The sequence below is a fragment of the Saccopteryx bilineata genome, chromosome 1, assembly GCF_036850765.1.
Source record: "Saccopteryx bilineata isolate mSacBil1 chromosome 1, mSacBil1_pri_phased_curated, whole genome shotgun sequence".
Classification (NCBI taxonomy): domain Eukaryota; kingdom Metazoa; phylum Chordata; class Mammalia; order Chiroptera; family Emballonuridae; genus Saccopteryx; species Saccopteryx bilineata.
Genome location: NC_089490.1, coordinates 37122109 through 37127667, shown reverse-complemented (window position 1 = coordinate 37127667; position 5559 = coordinate 37122109). Strand labels below are relative to the sequence as shown.

Here is a 5559-nt window from a genome sequence, read left to right as displayed (position 1 = left end):
CCGGTGATCTCAGCATTCCAGGTCGACACTTTATCCACTGCGCCACCACAGGCCAGGCGAGGTAAAGCCTTCTTTTTTTTTTTTTTTTTTTTTTTCCTTTTACAGAGACAGAGAGAGAGTCAGAGAGAGGGATAGACAGACAGGAACGGAGAGATAAGAAGCATCAATTATTAGTTTTTTGTTGCGCATTTGCAACACCTTAGTTGTTCATTGATTGCTCTCTCATATGTGCCTTGACCGCGGGCCTTCAGCAGACTGAGTAACCCCTTGCTGGAACCAGCGACCTTGGGCTCAAGCTGGTGAGCTTTTTGCTCAAACCAGATGAGCCCGCGCTCAAGCTGGCAACCTCGGGGTCTTGAACCTGGGTCTTCCGCATCCCAGTCCGATGCTTTACCCACTGCGCCATCGCCTGATCAGGCGTAAAGCCTTCTTGAATGTGCTACCAAACCACTTTGCCCAGGGCTCAAGAAATAACTATTCCTTGGTGGGGCACATAAAATTTTATAAATAATTATATATATAAATAAGTGAACTTGTTGTTGCACTTACTCATGCATTCAGTGATTGAGTTTTGTGTGTGCTCTGACTGGGGACCAACCTGCAACCTTGATGTATCAGGGTGCTGACACAACCCTGATGCTCTAACCAACTGAGCTACTCAGCCAGTGCTCGACATATTGTTTTAAATATATTTTTTAAAGATTTTATTCATTTCAGAGAGAGAGAGAGAGAGAGAGAGAGAAGGGAGGAGCAGTCCCATATCTGCCTTGACCAGGCAAGCCCAGAGTTTCGAACCAGAGACCTCAACATTCCAGGTCAACTCTTTATCCACTGCGCCACCACAGGTCAGGCCCAACCTATTTCTTTTACTTGTTTTTCCTTTTTTCTTTTTCCGAAGTGAGAAGCTGGGGGGAGGCAGACAGACAGACTCCAGCATGCGCCCGACCGGGATCCACCCGGGATGCCCACCAGGGTGATGCTCGGTCCCTCTGGAGTGTTACTCTGTGGCAATCGGAGCCATTCTAAGAGGTGGAGGCCATGGAGCCATGCTCAGCGCCCGGGCCAACTTTGCTCCAATGGAGCCTTGGCTGCGGGAGGGAAAGAGAGAGACAGAGAGGAAGGAGAGGGAGAGGGGTGGAGAAGCAGATGGGTGCTTTTCCTGTGTGCCCTGGCCAAAAATCAAACCCAGGACTTCCACACTCCAGGCTGATGCTCTACCACTGAGCCAATCGGCCATGGCCCCAACCTATTTCTTAATGCCTTGGTAGATGGCAAGTCCTCTGGGCCACTGCAGAGGCAACAGTTTAGGTAACACACAATAGAGTCATGTCAACATTCTCATTTCCTTTAGCATTTAAACACCTTTCCCTAAAGCAATGGTTCTGAAAGGGTTTTCCTAGAACCAGCAGCAGCTCCTGAGAACTTGTTAGAAATTCACATTCTCAAGCTTACTCCAGAACTACTAAGTCTGAAATTCTGGGGGTAGTTGCCCAGCGATCTGTGTTTTAACAAACCCTCCAGAGATTTTGATGCAGGCTTAAGTTTAAGAATCTGTCTCAGGGTAAGATAGAATAACCATTTGACTACTCTGATCTCAGCATGTCTTACAATTTTTTCATCCTTTTTACTTTCTTTTTTTTTCCTTTTTATTGAATTTACTGGGGTGACACTGGCTAAGAAAATATATACAGGTTTCAGGTGCACAATTCTGTAACACATCTGTGTTCCCCACCCCATCAAGTCTCTGTCCATCACCATTTATCCCCCATCCCCTCCTCCATCTCTCCCCATCCCCCTGCCTCCTATTGTTTTTTTGATGGTCTTAACTGTTTTTTTAGGTAAAAATTTTTTTTTTAGACTTTTTAAATTTTTTAAGAGAGGAGAGAGAGAGAGAGAGAGAGAGAGAGAGAGAGAGAGTAGGGGGAAGAAGCAGGAAGCATCAACTCCCATATGTGCCTTGACCAGAGAAGCCCGGGGTTTCGAACCGGTGACCTCAGGGTTCCAGGTTGAAGCTCTATCCACTGCACCACCACAGGTCAGGCTATTGGGTAAGAATTTTACAAACATTACTTGTATTGGCAGAAACAGTGGGACTGGAGAGTATTGCACCCTCTCCAAGCTGCACGGTGAGAGCCACAATAGTGTGGTGGGACTTGTGGCTCTTTCCAAGGCCAGGGCTCTTGGGGCCTGCAGATGTCATTCCTCACAACCCCTGCGCTTGTGGACTGGTTTGATGGTCTATCGGGTGTCAGGATTCCTTCTGATGTCCTTATGAATGAATCAATGAAGATAACATCAGGCCTGACCTGTGGTGGCGCAGTGGATAAAAGCGTCAACCTGGCAACTCTGAGGTTGCCAGTTTAAAACCCTGGGTTTGCCCGGTCAAGGCACATATGGGAGTTGATGCTTCCTGCTCCTCCCCCCTTCTCTCTCTCTCTCTCTCTCTCTCTCTCTCTCTCCCTTCTCTATAATGAATAAATAAATAAATAAATCTTAAAAAAAAAAAGATAACATCAAAGAACTTGTATGTGGAATCTTCATGAACCCAATAAGGACTCAGGACTCCCAGACCCACAGTGGTGTCCAGCTCACCCTTTGGCAACAGACTGAAGGCTTCCAGCAAAACTTTAGCTGCTTAACACTGAGGACTGGCTTGCAGAAGATTGAAAACAGCATCAGGATGTCTGTGGCCACCAGGGCATGCGCGAATCTGATATAGTACATAAACTTGCTTGACCTTGTATCCCAGGCCAAGCTAGGGGAGGGGGGGCTGTGGAGCGCAGAGTGCTGGTGGTACTGCCTGCAGCGCACACCCTTGGGAGGAAGCACATTCCATGGACTGCTTCTTCTCCCACAGCTCCTGGTGCACTGTTAAGCGCCCACCTTGGCTTACCTGTGGCTGTAGGCAGACGGAAAGGTGAAGCCTTTCTCCCACAATGCGTTTTTCCCTATTTGTTTACTTCCAAAAATTAAAATAAACCTGACCAGGTGGTGGCACAGTGGATAGAGCGTTGACCTGGAACCCAGGTTCGAAACTCTGAGGTCACGGGCTTGAGCCCAAAGTTGCTGGCTTGAGCAAGGGGTCATTTGCTCTGCTGTAGCCCCCCAGTCAAGGCGAATATGAGAAAGCAATCAATGAACAACTAAGGTGCCACAACTCATCTCTCTTTCTTCCTGTCTGTCCCTGTCTCTCTTTCTTTCACTAAAAAAGTAAATAAAAATAAAAATTAAGTGATAACTCAGGAAAGAATCATAATTATTTGTAGCATAACCTAAAAACATAAAAGAATTATGGAAAGAGGTAAAAAATGTTAGAAGGGCTAGAAAAAGAAATTGTTTCTTTCAGTTAGGTTTGGAAATTTACTTTTGAATATTTCAAATAGGATAAGAAGACCATCCTGTGAAGTGCTTTTTAGTTTCGTAAACTAGATCTCTGTTAACTGTTCCCATGCCTTCCACATCATGGGGGGAAGTGGTTCTCTCCAGCCAGTGCGAAGCCCTGAGTGAAGACGCTGCCTCCACCATTCCAAAGGCTGAAAGGTACTGAGAAGCAAGCTGTTCAAAAGTGAGTAGTGAGAACTTCAACAAAGTCACCAGTAAACAATTATTTTCTCTCGTGATACATTTATAAGCAATATTTGTAACCAATACTGCACAAATGCTTGAAATTGATGATACCACATTTTGTCAACAAATGAAAAGTTACTGGTATTAGTGTGGCCTATATTGCATAGCCATAAAACATGCAATTATTTTTCCCCCAGTCAATGCCATTTATCATACATGTTAAACAGTCTCTGGGACCCAAGGGCTTCTCCTTCCTCTCCTCCTCTTCTTCTTCTCCTTCCTCCTCCTCCTCTTCTTCTTCCTCTTCCCCCTCTTCCTCCTTTTCCTCTTCTTCTTCCTGTTCCTCCTCCTTCTTCTTTTGCATCAAACAGGTTCTTCCCAAGAGCTTGCTCAAAAGGAAGACAAGAACAGAGTACTTCTCAATAAAATAAAACAAACAGGAAAAGGTTAACAAGTCTATATATGAAAAACAAAGATTAAAAACTTCACGGGACAAAAAGCACACCGAACGCTCATTTAATTTCCAAGAACAAGGCAGTAGTGCTCTGAGGTTCTGGTTCAGGCTCCTCCTCTCTGTGACAGATTCACGCACACACATCCGCAAACACCGCTGACCCCGGCAGAAGTACACACGCGTGCACAGGTGGCCAGGGAGCCGCAGTGGGAGATGAGGGGAGGGGTGACTGCTTAAGGATATGGTATCACCTGAAAACTGGGGACCCAGAGGACCTTTTCACTAAGCCAAGAGTCAAAAATAAAAGAAAGGCAGAACACAGGATAAATGTACGATGCTCAGAGAAGATTGGATAGATGAAGAGGGAATGATGCAGGGGAAGTTTTGGGAAAACAGCTTCAGAAAAGGTTTTTCTTTATTGGGAACTCACGTGGGCAGAGGTCCTGTGACTCCAGTGCTATACTGAGGCTGAAGGACTCTGCACAGCATTACCTCTGCCTCCTGGGCTCTCTCAATAATGATAGAGGGAAATCAGAAACACCCACCCTCTAACACTCCCCATAGCCGCTCCTAAGGACTCTCCCCAGTCCTCCCCATCCCCCACCCTCACACACCCAGCAAAGGGCCAACTCTCCTTGGTGGAACCAAAGCGGAAAAATCCATCCCAGCTGTCAGCTCATCCTCCCCCTGAGATGTCAAGTCCTCAGCGACACTCTTTTTCTTCTCCTTCGTTTCTTTCTTTTTTTTTGTATTTTTCTGAAGCTGGAAACGGGGAGAGACAGTCAGACGGACTCCTGCATGCGCCCGACCGGGATCCACCCAGCACGCCCACCAGGGGCAATGCTCTGCCCACCAGGGGGCGATGCTCTGCCCCTCCGGGGCGTCGCTCTGTTGTGACCAGAGCCACTCTTGCGCTTGGGGCAGAGGCCAAAGAGCCATCCCCAGCGCCCGGGCCATCTTTGCTCCAATGGAGCCTCACTTCGGGAGGGGAAGAGAGAGACAGAGAGGAAGGAGAGGGGGAGGGGTGGAGAAGCAGATGGGCGCTTCTACTGTGCGCCCTGGCCGGGAATTGAACCCGGGACTTCTGCATGCCAGGCCGACGCTCTACCACTGAGCCAAACGGCCAGGGCCTCCTTCGTTTCTTTTTCTTCTTCTTCGTTTCTTTTTCTTGTAGGCTTGGGCCTTTTCCTCTTCTTCTCTGAACTCCATCCTTTTCTCAAAATCATAATCCTTCTGTTTCCCTTCCATCTTCTTACTGACTTTAAAACACTTCTTCACCTGATCCAAGGTGGAACGTTCCACACACACACGCGTGTTCAGATTTCACTGATGTTTCTTTCCATTAATGTGATCCAGGTTGGGTTATTTAAAAAAATTTTTTTCTATTGACTGATTTTAGAAAGAGAGAGAGAAAGAGAGAAAGATTGATTTATTGTTCCAGCTATTTATGCATTCATTGGATTCCTGTATGTGCACTTACAACCTTTGCACATTGGGCCAGCGCTCTAACCAGCTGAACTACCTGTCCTGGGCCAGGC

At 46.9% G+C, this 5559-nt stretch overlaps 1 pseudogene; it reads right to left on the bottom strand.

The window, feature by feature from the left end:
- Positions 1–2066: 2066 nt before the first annotated feature.
- On the bottom strand, positions 2067–5269 carry LOC136319188 (large ribosomal subunit protein eL15-like; annotated as a pseudogene).
- Between the last annotated feature and the right edge of the window lie 290 nt (positions 5270–5559).